Raw genomic sequence first — 25,305 nt, forward strand, 5'->3', positions numbered from 1 at the left:
ATGTACACATATTTAGTGTCAGTGTGACAATTGTAATAAGATGTGTAAATTAAATATGCGAGCAGAGTCGCAAGAAAAATCTATAACGCTTGGACAGATCAGTGGCAAAAGAAGACCCGGCCGCCAAAGAACACGATGGCTGATACTGTCAGAGCCGATACTGGCATGGATATCACAACTGAAAGAAGCAAAACTGAAAAATATGGAGAGAGCTTGGCTTTAGGGTCGCCGAGGCTCGTGAATGACTAAACTAACAACAACAACAACAAATTAAATATAAGTAATTGTTTATTAACAACAAGGAGTACCCCCCCCCCAAAAAAAAAAAACCGTCTGAATTGCTGTTTTTAGCATTATCCCTCTTAACAAAAAAATAAAAGCTTATGAATGAGTTCTGTATACCCCAAAATGGTACCTTTGAAAATATAAATAGTCCCAGAAAAAAAAACAAAAAAACACACCATAAGGAAATAAAGTTGATAGAAGAGGAGGAAAAAAAATGAAAAAGGTTATATCAGGGTTAAAATTCTAAGTACAGCACCAATCGGGCCCACCCCACTTGCCCCGCTGCCGGCCGTAAAGAAACAAACACCACACAGGGAGGTCTGGTATCATTCCTCACACGGGACATGGCTCTCGGCTGTGCCAACCTGCTTTATTACAGATTACATGAGATCTTATACCCTTTGTCCCATCCCCAAGGGGGTGATGGGCTCATAACCATATATGGGAAGTCCGGATTTCGGCCTGAGACAGTGAAAATTATGTACATGGTTGAACATCTTGATATCTTGTTTCTGGGAAAACGGCCAAGTACATGCGTCCTTCATGTCTGGTTCTTCTTTGCTGTGTTTAAGATACATTTTATTCAAGATACGTTTTTGTCTTCGCCGGGCAAGGCCTCTTGGAATATCTGATGTAAGGCGACATATACGTTTTTTCTCATTTGGAATTGAATAAAACTTGCATATAGGTATAAAACATAAAAAAAAACATATGGCAATATATATATATACCCTCACAAACCCCCCTAAAAAACTTAATATGGAGATCAAGCATCAGACCTTGCACTCTTCCTCGGTCGTCTCTCCCTTGCGTCAGGGTTTCTCCACTGCCCGTAAGTCCCTACTCCTAAAAGGGAGGGATCCCTACCTCACCTCAGAAGGAGGCCATGGATTCCCTGGGCTTATTTCCGGGCATCCATACCCTCTATCTGTACAAGTTAACACCCCGCAGGGTGTGCCCTCGCCGGAACCTAAGGTCTTCTGCACTTTCCCTAGGCAAATGGGAAGTCCACTGACAGTCCATCTTATGAGACCGAGGCGGCGCAGTACTAGTCCATCTCTCCATTCTTCTGGTAACGTATCTGGTTGGCATTATCGGAACTGGCTCTTCATCTTTTTTCAAACAAGGGAAATTTTGGCGTCATATTAAAGGGATAATACACAAACAGGAAATTACATACCCCACCTCTTTCTGCTAAAATCATATCCAGGGCCACTCTATTTTGGAACGCCATGGTTGCAGTGGGCCCTAACTGGTCAGCTAACCATTGCAAAGCATCCCTGGTGTAGTTTACAAACCTCTGCTGATTGTAATAGATATAATTCATCCAATCTACATTATTATTAACAGTGACAATAGCAAATAAGGACTCAAAACCTGCTTTAACCTGATCTCTAGAATTAAATTCATCTGGCACCCCCCTTGGCACTCCTATTGTATCTATGTGTACATGTGGATTAAAGTTACCACCTGGAGTGTCAATGTCTCTCCTAGCATGATGCGGTGTTGGATTCTCACCCTCAGTGTAGGATTATTGATTGCACATTTGATTATATTAATTTTGTTCTGAAACAGGGAGCTAGTGTACAGTAGTCAAAGGTGTGTGTTAGAGGAATTGTACCACATTATAGCATTTAAAGGATATGCAGGATCATTAGTTTTTGCAGTGCGAAGTGTGGATCCAAGTGGGCTTTTCTTCGAGCTTGACTGCAGTTGGGGTGGTGAACAACATCTGGTAAGGACCTTCAAACAGGGTTTCTCGCTCAAACTTTTTCACATAGACCCTGTCACCTGGTTTCAGATTGTGACACTCATCTGTAGGACCTGGGAGAAAGCAGAGACTACAGAATGCATTATTGACAATTCCTTGGAGAGGCCTATGACAACATTAACAAGAAAATCATTCCCCAAACTCAGCTACTGAGGCATGTACCCTCCTAAGAAAAAGAAAAACTAATGAAAGACACTCAATTCAAGATTTACCCGTTTCCCCTATTGCCTTTTGTATCTACTTTCCCACAACTCCGCGGATGGTAGGGTGTGTGAAAAGCCTGGAATATACCCAAAACAGACATAATGTGTTGTATTATTTCACCTGTGAAGTGTGTACCTTTGTTTGACTCAATCACTTCCGGTGCCTCATATCTGCGGATTACCTCATTCATGAGCTTCTGTGCGATTACCTGCTTATTTACTTTGGTAACAGGGTAGGTCTCCAACCTGAAAAACATCAACATCAACAAGCACATTTTCATGCTTCCCAACAAGTGGGAGCTGAGTGTAGCCAATTTGCAATCCCTGAAATGGGTAGAGTGGCCTAGGCAAGTGTGATGTGGAAAATTTTACTTCTGCCCTGTTGCTTACGGCAAAGATCATGCAAAATTGGACAAATGATGCAGCAGCTACAGAAAACCAAGGAGCAACTCGTCCTAGTTCAAGCGTCGACATCATTACTGCTTTGAGAGGTGCGTCTTTTCGTGCGTCAGCTGGGCCGTCATGGGGCACAGGGACTATGGTAAGCAAGTTCTGTTGACTGTTCACCATACGCCGTCCCTTTTTAGTCCATTTGTAGTTTTAGTCAAAGTCCAAAATCAAAGTCCAAGTTCATATCAAAGTCCAAGATTTTTATCAAAGTCCAAGATTTTTATCAAAGTCCAAAGTTATTGTCGAATTCTTCTTTTCTTCTTTTCTTCCACGGCTTGAGGGCCGCTGCTTTTGCTGTGTGGCCTGTGATGGCGTTGCCTCTTGTTTCTCCGGTGTAGGGATTGGTGTGAGCTTTCCACCTTGTCAGGTAGAAGTAGGGCCTCCATGAGACTCTGCACCATTGCATCATTCTTAATTGGCTGTTCTGCTGAGGTAAAAAACTGTCTGGCCTTCCATGTTGGGCCGTAATCATGAGCTATGCCAAATGCATACCGGGAGTCAGTGTAAATGTTTGCCGTCTTACCTTCCTCCACTCTACACGCCTCCGTGAGTGCTTTTAATTCCGCTTCTTGTACTGCGACATGCGGAGACATTCTGCTTTTTAGGACATCTTGTTGTGTAACCACCGTATATCCAGTGTGGAGTCGTCAATCACCCTGGTACCATCTATAAAAAACAACTCAAAATATGCATTATTAACAAGGGCTTCAGTAACTTTTTAAAACTTAAATTTTCTTGTTGCATCACTGCTAGACAATCAGGCTGGTATTCTATTTGAAAAAGATCAGAACCTTGTTGCAAAAAATTTAAAAATTTAAAAAAAATGGCTTGCAAAAAATTTAAAAATGGCTTACTTCCAATACCTAGATCACCTATGCCTTCTCCTCCCCCCCTTTAAACCAGGGTACTCAATTGGAACAATAGTAGCCGGGTTTAAGTTAGTACAACATTGTAAAAAGATTTGATGGATGCAGATAAGGCCTGTAAGATGTTAGCACCTATAACAGAAACATGAGTTACACCGGGGCAGAATAATCTACAAAACATCTACTAATATTTGAAATGTGAGATCCCTTTAAGTGAATTCATTATTAGTCTGATCCTGCCTGCAATATCTTATAAAATCTGAGACAGGAGAAAAAAAACAAAAAACAAAAACAACAAAACTTTTACTAGCTGTTCAAGCTCCTCACCCCCTCCCTTGTCGAGAAGGATGAAACATTACTACTATTACATCATCTAGCTCCACCCCTTCGATATTGGCACATTGCGTCCGTCTTCTCAGCTCCATTTCAGCGTAACAGTCCACACGTCCACATCTCAACCAAGCAAAGTCCCATGCATGGGGAGGACTTTTATCCCCAGTCAATTATCCACATCACACATTCCACGCAGCCCGAACACGGGTCACTAACTCTCATCCATCCATTCTCTCAAGTCTGCTCCGTCACCCCCTATTGAAGGTGTACCAGTACATACAGATGCACAGAAAAAAAAGTTTGACAAACATACATACATCAGTTGAAAAACACCGAGGTGAGTGCTATTATCTTATAAATTACATGATTCTATTGAGATGAGATTGTGAATGAGCGCTATTTATGACAAATTATGTGAAAAAGTTTGCTGAGTGACTGAAATATTCTATATTTCTTATTTACTGAAGCTATTATATGCTGTATTAAACGCTAAAGTATTTTAGAATCTCTGGGTATTTTTCAACCCTTCTTATCTCTCTTTCTCTGTATTTGACCCTGACTGTTATCTCTCCGCGAATATGAAACACAGACTGAATAAGTTTTAGCTTAAACTATTGCCTGCATTTTGAAATCATAATTAACACATATCCTGGGACCTTGCAACATTCATTTTCAACCCCTGTATAAGTAAGAATATACATTAGAAATTACTATATTTCCCTGCCTACTAAGACAGTATAACTAATTAAATTCATTTCAATTCATTGTAAGCAAGCCAAGATATTAACCAAGGTTGTTATTGCATTTTCTCTCTCGCTGTTATCTTCCGACCTTGAAGACTGAACACAAGCTCGCAGCTACATGTCAACAAACTCTTCTCCCCTAAAAGCAAGCTCAGTTAACTATTTGCACTTACAGTATATATATATATACACATATATATCCACCTAGTATGGATTATACATATTATCTATTATCTATCTTGTATTATACACATTTTCATCTCTTTCTTTGCCAACAAATCACATGCATTGTAACTTACTTATCGACTTGCTTGTTACTCATACTTCTCTCCCCTACCTAACTGCCAATATAACTTTCAATAGACACTCTCCTGGCGCCCTCTTGATCACTTACTGTACTTTTCAACATTTCACTTACGGATACTTTCTTAAACAAATAATGTGTATATACGTAACTTTCTCTGACTGTCTCTCTCTCTCTTCCTCCCCCTCCAGTATTCTCTAGCAAACCTTGATCTTCCAAGGCACCTCTGGGTCCTAAAGACCTCCTCCCAGACACCATTTTGTAATCTGCCATGCGGGTCGGTGTCACACATTTTCATTAGAATTTTCTTACATTTTACAGACTCATCCACACGGCGGCAGCCCTTGAGGGGCTCTATCTTCTTTAATAAGATCTTATGCATATTAGAACATCAACAATAATAAAAATAACACGCTCCATAGAATGCATCCCTCTTAATTTTCAAATTGTCAGCCCCTTATATACCGGCAGAACAACCGAGGGTCCCTTCTCCTTATGGAACCAGCCCCATAAAAATGCATCTCTCTGAAATCAAATCGCTAGCCCCATATATAAGGCAAACTGACCGAGAGTCCCTTCTCTTATGAAGCCTTATCTCACAAAATGCATCCCTCTCGGCTAAACCATTAACAACTAACTAAACTAAACTGAGGGTCCCTTCTCTTGTGAGATTAAATGAAAATAAAGAGAGAAAAAAAACTTCTGCAGATACACCAAACAATCAAACAATCTCCACTATCGCTAAAACGCTACGGACTTCAAAGTACAAATAGACTACAGACTAGTTTCTGGGTGACCGATTGGTGCGCATATCACGGTCAGTGGTCCATGACGGCAAACCCGGAGCCCACACGAGTTACCGTGTAGAACTCTTAACCCAACCCGTCCGGTCACAAACCACAGATAGTCAGTCCTGCTGCAAGACTCTCAGCGTAAAACACAACATAAATATATGTCTGTCTTACCTGGAGTTCTAAGTGAGTTGATCAGGCTCGGTTTGCAGCAGGACGGTTTCTCTGCGGCGTGGATCCGGGTGGAATGCGTTGTAAGCTCCTGGTTTTACCGCCCCAGTTGGTTGCGCCATTTATCATGGTTAAAATTCTAAGTACAGCACCAATCGGGCCCACCCCACTTGCCCCGCTGCCGGCCGTAAAGAAAGAAACACCACACAGGGAGGTCTGGTATCATTCCTCACACGGGACATGGCTCTCGGCTGTGCCAACCTGCTTTATTACAGATTACATGAGATCTTATACCCTTTGTCCCATCCCCAAGGGGGTGATGGGCTCATAACCATATATGGGAAGTCCGGATTTCGGCCTGAGACAGTGAAAATTATGTACATGGTTGAACATCTTGATATCTTGTTTCTGGGAAATAGGTATAAAACATAAAAAAAAACATATGGCAATATATATATATACCCTCACAGTTATGTCTCTCTGAATGTGGCGAAGGCGAAAAAAAATCTGAAAAATCTTTTTATTGTTCCTAAGAGAGCTGGGCTTAGATGGCCGTATTTGTAAAATGCTGCATGACTCATGCGGCATATTACCAGTGTGGAGCTGGTGGTGAGCCAGCCTGTCGTCATGTATGACAGTGATATTGCACTGTGCATGACAGAGTATCTCACGCACACTGTCATGTGCAGTCTTCCTGTTTTTGTTTTTGTTTAAATTTCCCATGCTGTTGCTTTACAACAGCTTGTGAATAAGCTGCCAATACGCAATGTAATTGTGTATGAGCGGCATTGATTATGCACCCATAGAGAACAATGGGTTCTTCCACCCATAATACATGGCAAAATAGAACATAGTATGTAAGGCTGAAAAAAGACAAATGTTCATCCAGTTCAGCCTATTACTCCCCAATGTTGATCCAGAGGAAGGCAAAATAAAACCCTAATGAGGTAGAAGCCAATTTTCCGCATTTAAGGAAAAATATTCCTTCCTGACTCCAATCTAGCAATCGGAATAATCCCAGATCAACAACCCTTCTGAAGTTATTAGTGATTGTAACACATAATATTGTTATGCTCAAGAAAGGCATGCAGGCACCTTCTCTCCTCCTTGTTCAGAATGATGAGAAGGCGTTTGATAGTTTAACTTGGGGGTTTGCATTTGCTACTCTCGAAAAATTTTAAATAGGAAACACGTTTCTGCAGGCCATTCTAGCCCTGCAATCCTTGCCATCAGCAAGAGTTCTGGTGGATGGAGTTATGTCTGCACCATTTAGTATAGCAAATGGGGCTCGTCAGGGTTGCCCCCTCTCACCACTATGGTTTATAATGATCATGGAACCTCTGGCAGAATTAATCAGAATTACACCAGAGATAAGGGAAGTTCCTCTTGGGTTTAGGCAGCATAAAATTGGACTGTTTGCTGACAATGTTCTTTTATCCTTGACTGACCCCCTAAATTCTTTGAGAAAGGTCTCAGAAAATATATCGTTGTTAAGTAAAGCATCCAACTATAACTTGAATGTAGATACATCGCAAATATTGGGAATTAATGTAGATACGCAATTAAAGTTGGACATCGAGAGGGAATTCACTTGTTCAATGGCATTCTGAAATCCCATATTTGGGCATAAAACTATGCTATCCACTGTCCAGGATAGCGTCAGTCAATTTGGGACCCTTGCTTTTGACTATTCAAAAGGATTTGGATCAAATAGAGAAAAAGGAACACTCTTGGTTTGGGAAAGTAGTTCTATCTAAAATATAACCAAAAATTCTATATTTTTTCCACACCCTAACCTACCCAATTCCACAAATCACCATATTGGGGTTCCAAAAACAACTAATTATATAAGAAGCCAAGAGTAGCAGCCCAGATCTTATACCAACACCGTAGACAGGGTGAGTGTTAGGATACGCATCTGGGATCTGTTGTTCTACAGACTTCCTGGTGCTTCCGTTTGGGGAGCAGGAAAGGGGAATCCCTTTGGCCGAATGGTTCTGTCTAAGGGCGCCCACCCACTGGCGTTTTTTTTCACTGCGAAATTCACAGGGTTTTTTTTTCTGCAGGGGGTCTATGGGACTTGTAATGTAAAAATCGCGATCGAGCAAAATCACGATTTACCGCGATATCGCGATTTTGCGCGATCACGATTTTAGCTTTGCATGTCCCATAGCCCAAAGACCCCTGCAGAAAAAAAAAACCGCTGCGAATTTCGCAGTAAAAAAACGCTAGTGGGTGGGCACCCTAAGGATGGAACCAAACAGAGCTGAACTGACCTTATTGACTATAATGGGGTCTGTTTACTTTCTGCTAAGTTGCCCAGCTTTTAGCCAGAAGAAAAAGCACTGCATGGAGCACTTTTTCTTTGGTATTTTGTGCCGCATCAGCAATGGAACTTTGAGTTTATTCAGAAAACTGACAGTTTGGGGGTGGCCACACCCCCTTGTGACAAGCCATACCCACTATTTTTCAAACATTGCAAGGCTGGCGCAAGCTGCCCACTTGCACAAATCGCAATTTACGCAGAATCTGCGACTTTTTTATGCCAGAAACTGGCATAGAAGTCTTTGTGCATGATTCTCAAAGTTCTATTATGAATATAATAACCAAACATTTTTTCAATCTTCAATTTCCCTACTTTACCCCTATATTTGGGGTTCGTCTAGGACAAATTAAAGTTATAAAACTTCCAGGGCTTGTTGTCTAAATAGTTTGGGAGTCAGATTAATAATTATTGTTTTTACCTTGAAAGGCATTTTAAAATCACAAGGTCCTCAGGGACTTACATCTGCCCCTTACACTCACATGCTCTCTATTCATAGTAGATCGGCGAGGGTCAATCAACTTGGAACCCCACCACTCAGCTGGTTGCCAAGGCCAGCATGCTCGTGCACTGAGCGGACAGTGGTAGGGAGCAGAAAGATCCATTCTTAGGGTGCCCACCCACTGGCGTTTTTTTTCACTGCGAAATTCGCAGGTTTTTTTTTTCTGCAGGGGGTCTATGGGACTTGTAATGTAAAAATCGCGATCGCGCAAAATCGCGATTTACCGCGATATCGCGATTTTGCGCGATCGCGATTTTAGCTTTGCATGTCCCATAGCCCAAAGACCCCTGCAGAAAAAAAAAACCGCTGCGAATTTCGCAGTAAAAAAACGCTAGTGGGTGGGCACCCTTACTGTTGTGGCCAGGCTTAGGTTAACCCCCTAAGGATGTGGCCTAATTTTCTACTTAACAATACAGCAATTTTTGGGATCTTTTTCACCTATAATTTTCAAAAGCCAAAACCTTTTTATTTTTTCAACATAGCCTTCCTGTTTATTCTTCTGCTAGTAGCCTGTTATTAACTGTATTCCCCGCAGACATTTGATTGTTACTAGCAACTACCTTAGCTTCAGAACACACTACACTGGCAATATCTCCCACTAGTTCACTTTCATTACAACATGCAGTCTTTCCATTATTTTTACACTCTACCACTAGGGGCATACTTGAGTTAATTTCTCCCTAGGCTGTGTCTGTGCTTTCTGTAACTGCCTGGTCACATTCTGCAATATTCTCTGTCAGTTCCAAAAACATATTTCTAGCAGTGATGGAGATAGGAACCTTTCTCTGCATTTCTTTATACAAAGAATCAAACACATTATGGTAGTTACTTTTATGACTAAAGATAATGATATAAGATATCATGGTTGTAGGGTCTATTTCCATTCCCTCGATAACTAGCATCATCTCTTACCCTCCTATACCCATTCAGGCACGGAGGAATTAAAGATTATGAAATTAAGAGGGTTACAATACCCTTGGTTACACCCTGTGTGGGCCACTAGTGCTTCAATTTTACCTTTTACATCATGTTTTCTTAGAGTCTTTCCCTAACATTTACAGGGAACCCTGTCACCTTTGCCATGAGGATTACTTTCACAAGGATGCCATGCCACCATCCTGTCCCTATCTCCTACATTATTCCTTCCTACAGTTAGGTGAAATCCAGAACGAGTAAAATACATCGCAACACATTACATTCCCCCTAAGATAAATTTGGATAACTGTTCGGAGAAGTATGCCTTGTTGTTTGTTGTGGAATACTTTCTTGTCTGTCCATACGTACATACTGTACATACATACATAATATCCTCCGGATCTATATAATGACAGCAGGTGGGCCCTATTATTTTTCACATCCCAACCTAGGCAGCTATAAAGTAATCTAGCACTATTGTATGTTGCATAGTAATAACAATCAATCAAGTTTGAATTGCAGTAGTTTGATTAACCAGCCCCAATACTGTGAAAATTTGATAACCTACATAGTCGGTAGCTTTCCCTAACTAATCCCCCATTCATAGTATAAGTGGGCAAATAAACCATCCTGTTAGCCATGCCCACAGACACTACCTGAGGCTTACTATTTGGCCTTGGCCAATTGTCCACAGCTCTCTTGAAGAGTATATGTTCAGGACATACTGTTTATGACAGACCATCATGCGGTAACACAAAACTGGCATGGCGCCTACCATGTTATGTTGTCGCACACATTGATAATACGTATGATTTGCTAAGTTCTTTGTGTTTACTTGCCCTGAGTGAGTGTGCCTTATACATATGTCACACCCAGTCCCTTTCATCTATCTTTCTTTGCAATGTACAAGACATAATGATAGGAAGACAATCCTCATTCTTCTGCCGTACATAGATTAACCAGCCTCGGGAGTGACTAGAGTAGGGCTGAAGAACTACCTCTTCCATTCATGCAGCTCCACAAGCTTCAGTTGTTCGTTGAGTGGACAGCATCTGGAAGAGTGGTCACAGCAGGGAGGTTGTCTCATTGGCCCCCTGCTGTTGCCTGGTTGATAGGGTCCAGGGTCTCTTGGCTAACTGGGTTAGCACTTAGGGTGCAGATGGGCAGCTTGCAGAGGTTGTCAGGGTGTAATTTATATTGTTGTTAGTGAAGTAACTCCTACAATAAGCACTCACGTGGGAAGTGAGATCCTCATGCTGGGACTGGAGAAAGTAGAGACCTGTTACAGGGGCCCTACCAAACAATACATCACAGGGACTCAAATTAGTCTTATGATTGTGTGTTTGTCCAATAAGAGAAGTAGCCGGCAGCATAAGTGGATGAAAGTAAAAAATTACTTTATTTCCCCATCACCATGACAGCAACGTTTCAACCTAATGAGGTTGAAGAAGGCCAATATGGCTGAAACGTTGCTGTCATGGTGATGGGGAAATAAAGTACTTTCATCCACTTATGCTGCCGGCTACTTCTCTTATTGGACGACACTCGATTGGAGTTTGCCTGGTTTGGACTCCATGTCTGACGTGCACGATTGAGCCTGACCCAGAGGGGGATACTTTTTGGTGCTGCTAGTGTGACTTTTTTTGCTATGATTAGGCGTGGTTCTGACTGAGTAGAGGAACTAGTAAAATGTGTACCTCTATTATTTTCTATGACTTTTGGTTCACCATATATATATAAATTACTTAATTAAACAATTTCTTACCTGCAGTTTTAGCATTGACATTTTTATTTTATTTTACAAGCCATGCCTTTAGCTGACATGAGAAGAGGTGTATGGAAAGCAACACAGACTCTAAACCATACAGTTACTGCTTTGGTAGCTGTATGCAGTCAATGTGCAGTTGCTGAAAGAGATGGTCTGGCCTTCTAGCCACGGTGAGGAGGTACTTTGATCAATTGAACAGGGTTGTGACGGGCACATACCATGCATCCCTGCACAAACCAGTTTGCAGCAGTATTGAACTCTAGAGCAAGCAAAAGACACTCTACCACACATTACCTCCTTGGATTTATGGGTTTACTCATGGCTCAGGTGTGACATAATTGAGTTGAGAGACACAAGTGTTTATTTTTCCTCAGACTCCTTTATCATCAGGTGCCACTTCTCCTTTTCCCCCTTAGGGGCTAGTTCCTGCAAAAGAGACAACAAAGAGACATCCAAACCTGATTCAACTGCAACCATAATAATTTCTGATGTATCTTGTGGGATTGGGGCTGCTCCTTTGGCTGTTGCATCTGCCCTTCTATTCCCTAAGGCCCTCGTGGTCACTTCCTTGGTGTGAGCCTGGACCTGATAATATTCTCCTGTTTGTGAAAAACTAAAACAAATACACTGCTCCTGCATTCCGGATTCAAAAACCATATCTCGAGCCGGTGAAATCTTACCTTCAGCCAGTCTGTACACTTCAGCAAGCCCCATCAACCCCAGTGTCCTGAGCAGAGTCCCAGGAAAGGAGGGGTTTTTCTACAATTACATCATTGTTGCATAGCCTATTTTTCTTACCCATTTTCACGGTACCTAGAGCCAACTATGAAAAACTCAAAATCTACATTAGCACTTGGAGTTTAAACAACATTTTCAAGACCCCAGTTTCACTTCCATTAATTACAGACACTCATGAAATTCATGGTATGTCCCTACCTCCTTTCCAAATTCAGCATAAGTAATGAAGCTGTATTTAGAACTATTGTGATTGTAATGTGGGGATGCTAGTAGTGAGTCTGGGAGCTGAAGGTTTTTCAAATTGTGTTCTATTTAGTATTTCCATGAACACATGAGAGGCCATGAGAGTAAGAGGGCTCATAATTCCTCTAGTACCTGCACAAAAATGTGTTGCAAGTAGGATGAAGAATTCTTAATACTATCTGCAACCATAAGAACTGCATAAATGTATTAAGGGCCTAATACCATTTGGGGTATATTAAATTACTGCTTGTATTACTGTAATCATGTCTGCTCCTAACATATCGATTTGGCAGGTCTCTGCCATTAAAACATCTACACACATTTTAAATGTGACACACTTTAAGTAAACTGTTGTTACTAGGGATGAGCGAACGTGTCCGTTACGGACACATCCGCACCCGGACACCGGCTTTGCCGAACACTGCAGTGTTCGCGCGTAAGTGTCCGGGTGCCGCCGGGGGGCGGGGAGATGCGCGGCGGCGCGGGCGGCAGTAGCGGGGAACAGGGGGGAGCCCTCTCTCTCTCCCTCTCCCCCCCACTCCCCGCCGCCCCCCCCCCCCCCCGCGCTGCCACGGCGGCCCCCGAACTTTTTCGCCCGAACACTGAAGTGTTCGCAAAGTTCGGTGTTCGGGCGAAAAAGGGGCGGAGCCGAACGTGTTCGCTCATCTCTAGTTGTTACTAATTTAATTCTATTTAAAATGTACCTATCAGTCTAGTCAAGTGCACATTTATCTTATTTTAGCATCATACCTCAACACTATGTGTTGAGTCCAATATTTTGAATACACCATATTCTTGTGTTGTATGTATCAAAAACATATTCACACATTTTTTCCTCTTCACTACACTGGTCTATATTGAGGGGCCAAACCGTTACATACTATTCTTCCCTCCCTTTCCTAACATCATCTAGCTCCACCCCTTGGAGTCTGGCTTTCTGTTTAACTAAATCTTTTACTCTTCAACTCGAGTACTATCATAGTAGACATCTCATTATTGTATAACACACACAGGCCCTTCATATTCACACACACAAATTCACAAAAGTAACAGATTGACATTGTACCAACATTCTAATTGTCTTGTGCAGCAAAAACCACACATTTTCAATTCCCATTTTTTAACTACGGACAACTTTTAAATTACTGTACAGAAACATCCTTTCAATTCACTTTCCTTGTAACCTTCATCATACACTTGCTGAGACAGTTTAATTCAATATCTTTTCTCAAACACGCTTATTTCTCCTTCTGATTAATTGTATACTGTAATCTCCAGAGTATGATTTTCTTTTTATGCATACATTGTAAAGGAGATTTAGACTACTTAACACCAATTCTTTACCCCTAATTATGACTGGAATAGGGACAAAGAGTAGGGTGTGGTTATAGAAATAAGGTAAGAGAATTTGCAGTAACAGAGGGGCCCAGAGAGAATACAACAATCAGACACATTGTAAGCATAGCATGCCTTTGTTAATAACCCCCAAATAACCAATGTTCCTCACTGCAATGAGAACACACCTGACAAAGAATATTGAGACAAACACATCTCTTTTGCATAGAACTTAGTCTTATTATTACATTAGTGTTTGAGCATTAAAACACCACAACTAGCTGAATATGTTACACAACTCTATTCAGCTCAAGCAAACAGTGCTTTTTTTGGTTTTCTCAATGGAACTCACACATCACACATGTTTTACAAGACTCTGAGACTGACAGCCAGGACTGAACTTTTTTCCCATAGGAATGTGTGTGCCAGGGGAAGGGTGAGCACACTGAAGAAAGTGCTAACACTTAACTCTACAATAGCCCTATTATGTGGTGGTCTACCCACATGGACATTATGACAGGCTTCACTGAAGTTTTACCTCTTTGCAGCGAGCTCTTGCTAAAATTTAAAGCAGAGATGACTGTTCCCACCACCCAGAGCATTTGTACCTAAATTTACATGACACACATGCTTTGCAGTGGCCATTGATAAAGGTCGAACAAACCCCTTTTTTGATGAGTGATGGCTAACCCAAGCCTTGCCTTTGGTCCAGTCCCCAGAAAAAGGGTTGGGATATTAAACCATCCTGAGCCTCATCCACAAACTGTAGTCCACTTGGTCATAGGTGATCAAAAGGCACACCATTAATGCTGCAGTAATTCCTTCCACCATAAGTCCGGCAAGTATTTAAAGTGCCTGCTACATACAGATGTCTCCATCGTTACCTTGAATTGAATTTTGCTAAGAATTCCAATTTCTTATGATATAAAAACTTTACATTCAGTAAACACTTATACATAAAATGTACATTTTTTAAATATGAGAGGCTTTGGGTGACAAATGTTGGAAGCCTATGGTTGACGGATGGCACCTCTCACAGCCATTCAGTGAAAAAAGTATATGTTAATCGTATGTTTTATAATATGGGAAGTTCTGGTGAAGGATGGCCAATGGATTGCATCCAATTGGAAGCATGCCTTAAACAAATACACTTTATTTTCATCTCACAAGACACATCTTTGTATATTTTGCATTAAGGGCCAAGTTATGGGAAGACACATCTATAGCAGAACACTGTGGCACACTGCTGTAGGAATTTGTCTTCCCATATACTGCTAGGGTGTGTTCGCACATTGGGGATTTTGGTGCACATCTGTATATAAAAAAAGCATCACCCAAAAAACTACTGAAACAGACACATTAAATTTATGACATTTTTTACAAGCCTTAAAAAAACACCACAAAAAAGCTCTGTGGGAAGGAAGAATTAGGATTTCACACGCAGCTAATTTTATGCAATGGACAAATCCACTACAAAATCCACATGACCTACATGCATTATCTTTAATTGTTGTAGCAAATCCAGGTAAAATCTTTATTAAACTCTTCATATATATTTTTGTGGACAGATTTGTCTGTAAAAATAAAATTATGCTGTTTGTGTTTAGGATAGGTGCTCCTCCTACTACAGCAAGCGGCTCTGCGACTCTGTACTTAGCGGCTACTATAAGCTACGCCCCCTCCATGCAGTAAGAGTCCAATGGCTAGTGCCGCAGACTGACAATGCTAACATGAGCTGTGAGCCCTATTCCCCTGCCAGAGTGCAGCGGTAAGAAGAGCAGAGCTGTGAGGTGCTGTAAGGGGCCCCCCTTCGATACCTAAGATAGTTAGGGAGGGGAGGCAGAGAGGCACAGGGTGCCATGCTGTTGAAGCCTCATGGGAGACAAACAGGCGGCTCCACCCCTCCAATGATGTAGAGCATCAGTGCTGTGAAGAACGCTCCCTTCATAGGGAAGTTTATAGGATTGAAGCCTGTCGCTCTTAGGTATGGAGCCTAAACTTTGTAGGCGCCTGAGGCATACTATAGAAAACTCTAAACTGCCTAACAGCAATCTGAACAGGATAAGAAAGCAGCAAGGAGAGAATAGCAGTCAGCTGCACCAGCGTCTAGCTAGACGTGGCAGCAGACATTGAGAGGGGCTACACAGTGAGCCGCTTTCCCAATCTGGGGAACCTGCCCAGAGGAAGATTAAAAGACCCTGTCCAAAGATGGGAGACCAACCAGACTCCTGAAGAGCCCCGCACCATGTGGCAGGTCAGTGACTCTCCCTACCTGCAATGCACTAGTGCCGAAGACCTACACTAAAAGCTTCAAGAGGCCCGCATGGCGCAAAGAGCGCTGATGACGAAGGAAGTGAAAACAGATGGTTGAAGAGGTTTCAAGAAAGCACAAGTGAACTACAACCCCCAGTATGGTGTAATGTGAAATCCCTGGCCAGCGTAGGGAAATGAGGATGCATAGGGATGGTGATTAAGTTATCGTAGTGATGATTTTAGCACCATTATTTGGGGGAAGTATGTGCTGTGGTGTATAAAGTGTATATGATGTGTTTATGGTGCAGGGTATGTAATGGCACAGTAAGACACATGATACCGAGCGGTAATAGGGATTTAAGTATGGTGCACAGACATTCAGAAATGGATGACATCTACGACGTATTTTAGCATGCTGTGTGTAAGGACGCTGCTCTTACAGAGCATATGAGGTCACAGCATCTGGCTAAGGTTATGTATATAGCTGTTGTGGCGCAGGCAAGAGAAGTTGCAAAAGAAGCTGATCGTTATGTGAAGTCATATGCTTTGCTGCTGCCATGGGATGATAAGAAGGAGCTGTAAATGTAGCAAGAGATGCAAGTTTAAGATAAATTACATTTTGGATCACAGTCACTATATAGTGCGCTGTTGCCATCACGCATCCTGAAATGCAGACACATACCATCCACCCGTTATATGTAAGTCCACCCTAAAGGGGATTTCCCACTATTACACATTGCACCTCCTTCACTGTTTTTCATCTTACAGTGATGCTCCTGGTCCATACTGTCCCAGGAACTACAGCAAAGCCCCATTCACTTGAATGGATCTGTTTTGAAGTTCGCTCCACAGAGGGTGGTGGGAGTCGGTGCTCTGCAGAAGAACTGCCGATGGTATATCTAACCCTTTGTTTTCAAGATTGAAAAGGGTCCTCAAGGTTGAAGTCTCACCAGTTAGTGATAATTAATTTAACAAGTATAATTGCAAAAAAAAAAAAAAAAAAGGTTGAACCAAGTATCATGATGATACAAAGTAACCGATGTGCTGTGATGTAAAATGTTGTGCCCCACTCTGCATAATGGATAGATATTGTGGAAATACATATAATATACATGTATTTTAGTTCAAACAAGATTCAAAATTAATGGATCTTTCGGAATGAGACATTAATAATTAACATATTCCTCCTGTGAAGGTACAGCTATAATAAGAAGGCGCTAAATACCCCCAGATTAGAAAATGTATTAAACAAAAAAATAATAAACACAATAGCAAAATGTTTACCCATTTACCCAGGCTTCAAATCCTCCCTCTTTTGTCTCACTTAATACTGTGAATTGTGATAATGCAGCCGCCTCTTTGAACATATTTTAGGCAAAGCTGCTGGCGAAGAATTCATAGTGATGCCTTATTGCATTATCTCCACTGCAGTCTTTTTAGTGAAGACCAAAGCAGTCTGTTGCCTTTGGAAAAATTACATTTATCTGTGTAGCTTTTCATGTGGATAGGATTTCTGAACTACGCCTTATCTCAGCCTTTCTCTTCTTTTATCATCACAAAGAAATTAATAAGGAGAGTATTTGTATGTTTCCTGCAGATGGAGCTTCAATGGCACGCAGAAAACAAGCAAGACTTTAAATTGTTGTACGTGCAGCATTTTCGGATTAAACAGGGATGCGTAAACTCTTCTATGAAAAACCAATTAACATTTGGTGTCGGAAAAAGCAGTAAACAAGATTTTCTAGAAGGAGATATTTTTCTTGCTGCTGAAAAGGCGAAATACTTTTCTCAGTAATTTGACATTAGGTGAGGGAAATAAGCAAATTCATAGAATGTTTTCCAGCATGGTAGAAAGCAAATACTTGGCGGTACAAATGACTCATAACAGTTCCAGTAAGTAAATGAATTGCTTAGTTCTAACAATCCATTGATTCAGATACCTATGAATTCCATAATTTATATAAACCTCATACGCCACAGGTTAGGCGGTAGAAACAGTAGCTAATTTGGAAAATTTACCAGATATCTCCAATATACAATTATGATTACTTACAGCACTTTAAAAAGTCACGAACTCCAAGCTACTACCACCGGGCAGTGGTAGACTTAACAGGGGTGAGGGTTTAAAGATCAGGCAGCTGATGGCCAAGCCAGGCATTCATGTGTGTGGGGGTGTAAGGCAAAATAGCTGTCTGTAAAGGGGATAGAAAAAATAATCCTGCAATTTTAGGGAAATGTCATGTTTGATACCATTCAATACATTTTCCCCAACTAAATCCTAACTGTTGGCAATGAAAGGAATATATCAAAATTACAGTGTTTGTTAGAGTAACAGCCAGTAAGTGTAAGTAACAGATAGTAAGTGTAATACTATAAAAGCTTTCATTAGCCAGGAAACTGTTGCATGTGTACAAGAGAGGGAAGGAGAATTGACTCATCTGAAAGCAGCCTTAAGGGCCATTTACACAGCATGATCACTCAAAATGCGTCCCATGTAAATGGCAAAAAATCGTTTACTATTTGTTCACTTCTCGTTTTCGGTACTTTCAGTCAGCATTACAAACAATGCTGATTGCGGGATTCTCACTGAGTGTAAATGCTCCCCGCTCTGTGCTTCACATAGGAGGTGAAGTGCTGAGCGAAAAGCCAGTGATCCAGCTGTGAAGTCTGCACGAGCGCTAACGACCTTAGTGGTGACATCAGCACTCGTGCAGTCGTTTAGACAACTGTGGTCCCGTCTAAATAGGACATTAGTTAAGGAGAGAGAGTAAAGTAGGAGGGTGCCCTAAATATCAGTGTTGTTGAGCGAAATGCCTTTAAGGAATAATGTGTATTAACTAGAGATGAGCGAGCATACTTGCTAAGGCAAACTACTCGAGCGAGTAGTGCCTTATTCGAGTACCTGCCTAATCTAAAGATTTGGCTGCTGGCAGGGGGAGAGGAGATCTCTCTCTCACTCTCTCCCCCCCAATCCCCCTGCTCACTGCCGCAACTCACCGCTCTCCCCCGCGGGCACCCAAATCTTTTGAGATGAGCAGGCAGGTACTCGAATAAGGCACTACTCACTCGAGTAGTTTGCCTTAGCGAGTATGCTCGCTTATCTCAAAAGATTTGAGATGGGGAATAGATAGTTATGACATAGCAGTGGAGAGTATGGTATATTATAACTGTGTTTTGGGCAACTGATTAGCATATAGCTTATACTGTTTATGTTTAACTGTGTAGTTGGATGTTTGTAACAGTTTCTGTGTCTATATTTCTACATTTTTGTGTGTCCTTGAACCCAGACCTAATGACTAATGGAAGATGTAAAGCGCCAGGTCATTGTGTTAGGGCTCCTCCACACAGCAAATTTGTGACTTTTTTCCCGCAATTTTTAAGCATCAGCACTTCTTTTTCTCCAAAAAACATCACTGCCACTTGCAATTTTCTTGCGCGTTCTTTTCAGACGATTTTGCTGCAATTTTTTAACGCGAAAGTCAATAGGACTTTCTAATATTAAAAACGCATTGCAGGAAAATCGCAAGTTTGCGCTTTGCGATGCGATAAAGAGAAGGTTTCATAGGGAAAAATGGGAGATAAAAAATGCAAAACGCAGAACATGTAGCGATTTTTTTTCTCACGACATCGCATGAGTGAAAGGAAACCATTGAAAATCACTGGTTTCATAATTCTGCGTTTTCACTCACTCTCACATTGCTCAAAAAACGTGTGATTTTGTAGCAAGCGTGAAGGCACCCGTAGGCTAGACTTATTTGCCAGTGGATGAATGAGTGTGTTGCAGAATGTGGTATAAAACATGAAGTATGGCATGCAAGTTGTTATTTTGCAGTTGTGGTGGTAAGGAGTGCAAGTAACCATGAGTGGGCGATGCAAGGCTGGCATCATTAGATCTAATGCCTTGCAAAAACCCTGGCAGCCTATGTAGAGGTTAGGAATAAAAGAGTTGTGTGAGCGTTGAGAAAATTCCCTGGAGTATCCTGTCTAAAAGAGTGTATGCTTGAACAATCAGACCACAGAGCTGCAGTAGCTATGTTGCTGAAAGTGAAAGAACCACGAGCCACAGGACTGTGAGTGTCAAACACTGTGAATGTGTCGAGCGTCCACGGAGCCACGAGAGGTCTGATAAGTAACTAAGAGTCTGTGTGTAACTAAAGTGGCTTGCCTAGCTGACTGTGCATATATAAAAAGCTTAATAATTTGTATTGGGCCAGCACTTGCATTACAGACTAAGGCCACCTGCATAGGAACTGATTTGCATTGCAGAATCCGCAGTCACCGTCTGCACTGCGGATCTGCAGCAAATACCTTTCACAACATGCTATGGAAAAGCGCTTCTTTCTGCACATGAGCAGAAAGCAAATGCGATTTCCACTAGTGGAAGAAAAAAGCAGCAAGTTCTATTTTTGCGCAGATTCTGTGCAGATGGCTTCCATTGAAGTCAATGAAAGGCGTCTGATTCGCAGACCTTCCGCAATTGACACTGCAGAAAGGTTGCAGATTACGTGTCATCACCTAGCAATGGCGCAGGAAAAGCAGGGATTAAAAAAAAAAATTAAAATTGCAATGCGCATGTCTGACGGCGAGCCATTCGGACCATCCACAGTACAGAGAAAGAAGACAAGTGACAGGTACGCGCGTACGCTGGCCGAGCACAAGGTTGGATTCCACTGCGGGCTCCCGCATGTGGAATCCGACCCGTTCTTGTGCAGGCGGCCTGAGACATGTTCCCAGCGAACTGAAACATTGTGGCCAGAGAGCAAAGTAAGCACTACTGGAGTATTCAAATCTGTGTCGCAGTGTTCTGAAACTGGATGTTGAGTTCAAGTGAATGTAATTGCGATTTCTGTTAAGTGAATTAATCTCTGATTCAGCTATCAAGAAAAGCTTACTCATTGGTAATACAGATCTCAGCAACATGGAATTCACATCACCGGCACCGCCACTGTGCATCAATGGACTTGCTTCAGGCTAAACTATGTATGGCAGTGGGGAGCAGTAGTTAACAAGGTCTGATTCTTCAGGAAATGAGAAGTATTATCATAGCAAATCTATTATGTGGTCTGTGATTGGGAGTTGAGCTGGAAATTTCGGTTTCGTAGATGACTCTCAGCAAGTCCCACTAACAATACCTATAACAATAACAAAGTATCTGGTGGGTCGCCATGCCCAGAGTGGTCTATGAATCTGAGCAACACCAGCAAAAACTGGACTTATCCAAGTTTGAGCCAGGGCACACCTGGTTAATAAGCCTGATACCGATTTGTGGCAAGGCTATCCACTGGTGAGGACTACCCGCTGGTGGAACTGCTGCAGGGGCTAGAAAATGAGTTGCATGCAGAGATCTGGATCAGCTTTTCTATAAATTGAGAGACTGCAAGTGACATATCAAAAGTTTCCACTAGGTGGAGGCAAAGTCCAGTCCTTGAGGTTAATCTGTAGGAAATTAGTAGGACAGTAAACTATATATAGTCAATGAGACTTATGGTAGAGCTGCTTAATGTGTTACAAGGAAATCCACAGGATAAAGCCTGTATCCAGAGTTTGTTCTTGGCACTGAACTCTTACTGTCAGTTATTTCTGTCCTTCCTTCTGTTCCTCTCTATTCTCTCCCGACAGAGAAACCAAAAGTGCAATGTTCAGGGCAGACAGGGGCTCAGAGAATAAGGTCACGAGTAGAGATGAGCGAGCATACTCGTCCGAGCTTGATGCTCGTTCGAGTATTAGGGTGCTCGAGATGCTCGTTACTTGAGACGAGCACCACGCGGTGCTCATTTCGATTAAACGAGCACTGACCATTGAATTCAATGGAGCCGGCAATGCAGCCGGCTCCATTGAAAGCAATGGGCTGCCGGCTGGCGCGGGATGAATTTTCGGGAAGGGCTTAAAAATATAAGCCCTTACCTGAAAATCATCCTAAAATGTGTAAAAAGTAGAAGAAAAAAAAACTCACCTTGTCCCGGCAGAACGATGTTATCCCATTGAATTCAATGGAGCCGGCAATACAGCCGGCTCCATTGAAAGCAATGGGCTGCCGGCGATCGCACAATGAATTTTCGGGAAGGGCTTAAATATATAAGCCCTTCCCTGCAATTCATCCAGAAATGTGTAAAAATAAAAAAAATATATATACTCACCTAGTCCCGGCAGACGGAGTTCAGCTGCGGCCAGCTGGCAGTTCTCCTGAACTGCTCTCTGTAGTATTCAGCAGCCGGGGATTTAAAATCCCCGCCTGCTGAATGAGCTACCTCTGATTGGTCACAGCCCTGACCAATCAGAGGCAGATCTCACTCACACCCATTCATGAATTCATGAATGGGTGAGTGAGTGCTGCCTCTGATTGGCTCAGCGCAGCTCTCAGCTGAATGACAGCAGTTCAGCACCACAGTGCAGGGGACAGCAGGAGAAGACGTGGCTGTGCCCTGGCAGCTGAAGGGAGGTGAGTATCTATTTATTTTGTTTTTTTAAATCACTTTTAATTCATTTCCAGGGAATGGCTTATATGTAAAGCCCTTCCCTGAAAAAGAATTCAGGTGTGCCAGCGGACCATTGTCTTCAATGGAGTCGCCGGCAGCAGCAGCGGCTCCATTGAAGAGAGTGCCTGCATTTTTATTTTTTTTTACACTAAAATCTTTCTTTTTCAGGTAAGGGCTTATATTTTTAAGCCCTTCCCGAAAATTCATCCCGCGCTCGCCAGCAGCCCATTGCTTTCAATGGAGCCGGCTGTATTGCCAGCTCCATTGAATTCAATGGGCTAACATCGTTCTTTTCTGCCACAGCTGTTACAGCTGTGGCAGAGGGGAACGATTTTTATGCTGACAGTGGGGGGGGGGGGGGGGGGGGATGCTCACTCTTGCCACTATTGTGGCTTAATAGTGAGACCTCGGAGCCTGAATTGCAGCCCTGCATGTTGCTCCTCGCCTGCCCTATCCATTTCTGTGTTTTTTACATGACTTTGGTGATTTGCTAAGATTTTCACAAATGAAAACCTTAGCGGAGCACCAGTCATATACAAAAATGCTCGAGTCGCCCATTGACTTCAATGGGGTTCGTTACTCGAAACAAACTCTCGAGTATCACTGAAAGTTCGACTCGAGTAACGCGCACTCGAGCATTTTGGTGCTCGCTCATCTCTAGTCACGAGTCATAGGCAGGAAAGAGCTACAGAAATTGGAAGCAGTGACTACTACTAGAGATGAGCGAGCAACAAAATGCTCGGGTGCTCTTTACTCGGGACGAAATTATCGCGATGCTCGAGGGTTCGTTTCGAATAACAAACCCCATTGAAGTTAATGGGCGACCCGAGCATTTTTGTATGGGACCTATGCTCCGCTAAGGTTTTCATTTGTGAAAATCTGGGCAATTCAAGAAAGTGATGGGAACGACACAGCAACGGATAGGGCAGGCAAGGGGCTACATGTTGGGCTGCATCTCAAGTTCCAGGTCCCACTATTAAACACTATTAAGCCACAATAGCGGCAAGAGTGGGCCCCCCCCCCCCAACAACTTTTACTTCTGAAAAGCCCTCATTAGCAATGCATACCTTAGCTAAGCACCACACTACCTCCAACAAAGCACAATCACTGCCTGCATGACACTCCGCTGCCACTTCTCCTGGGTTACATGCTGCCAAACCCCCCCCCCCTCCCGCATGACGCAGTGTCCACAGCGCACACCAAAGTGTCCCTGCGCAGCCTTCAGCTGCACTCATGCCACACCACCCTCATGTCTATTTATAAGTGCGTCTGCCATGAGGAGGAACTGCAGGCACATACTGCAGAGGGTTGGCATGGCTAGGCAGCGACCCTCTTTAAAAGGGGCGGGGCGATAGCCCACAATGTTGTACAGAAGCAATGAGAAATATAATCCTGTGCCACTGCCATGAGGAGCTGCACACGTGGTCTTAGCAATGGGGAACCTATGTGCCACACACTATTCATTCTGTCAAGGTGTCTGCATGCCATAGTCAGACCGCGTTTTTTTATAAATAGTCACAGGCAGGTACAACTCCGCAATGGGAATTCCGTGTGCACCCACAGCATGGGTGGCTCCCTGGAACCCACCGGCTGTACATAAATGTATCCCATTGCAGTGCCCATCACAGCTGAGGTAACGTCCGATTTAATGCAGGTGGGCTTCGGCTCACACTGCATGCCCCAGTCACACTGGGGTTCTTTAGAAGTGGACACATGCAGTTACAACTCCCTGTAGACCCACAGCATGGGTGGGTGCCAGGAAGCCACCGGTGGTACATAAATATATCCCATTGCATTGCCCATCACAGCTGAGGTAATGTCATGTTTAATGCAGGTGGGCTTCGGCCCACACTGCATGCCCCAGTCAGACTGGGGTTCTTTAGTAGTGGACACATGCAGTTACAACTCCCTGTGGACCCACAGCATGGTTGGGTGCCAGGAAGCCACTGGCGGTACATAAATATATCCCATTGCATTGCCCATCACAGCTGAGGTAATGTCATGTTAAATGCAGGTGGGCTTCGGCCCACACTGCATGGCCCAGTCAGACTGGGGATCTTTAGAAGTGGACACATGCAGTTACAACTCCCTGTGGACCCACAGCATGGGTGGCTCCCTGGAACCCACCGGCGGTACATAAATATATCCCATTGCAGTGCCCAGCACAGCTGATGTAACATCAGCTTTAATGCAGGTGGGCAAAAAATTAATTGGATTACACTGTAGGCGAGGGCCCACAAAAATTGGTGTACCAACAGTACTAATGTACCTCAGAAAAATTGCCCATGCCCAACCAAGAGGGCAGGTGAAACCCATTAATCGCTTTGGTTAATGTGGCTTAATTAGTAACTAGGCCTGGAGGCAGCCCAGTTAAAATAAACATTGTTTCAGGTGAAAGTTTCAACGCTTTAATGAGCATTGAAACGTATAAAAATTGTTTACAAAAATTATATGACTGAGCCTTGTGGGCCTAAGAAAAATTGCCCGTTCGGCGTGATTACGTGAGGTTTCAGGAGGAGGTGCAGGAGGAGGAGGATGAATAGAATACACAGATTGATGTAGCAAAAAAGTCCCAGTTTTTGATGGTGATAGAGAACGATGCTTCCATCCACGGGTGCAGCCTACGTATTGCTTAGGTATCGCTGCTGTCCGCTGGTGGAGAAGAGAAGTCTGGGGAAATCCAGGCTTTGTTCATCTTGATGAGTGTAAGCCTGTCGGCACTGTCGGTTGACAGGCGGGTACGCTTATCCGTGATGATTCCCCCAGCCGCACTAAACACCCTCTCTGACAAGACGCTAGCCGCAGGACAAGCAAGCACCTCCAGAGCATACAGCG

This window comes from Eleutherodactylus coqui, chromosome 1 (assembly GCF_035609145.1).
Source record: "Eleutherodactylus coqui strain aEleCoq1 chromosome 1, aEleCoq1.hap1, whole genome shotgun sequence".
NCBI lineage: Eukaryota > Metazoa > Chordata > Amphibia > Anura > Eleutherodactylidae > Eleutherodactylus > Eleutherodactylus coqui.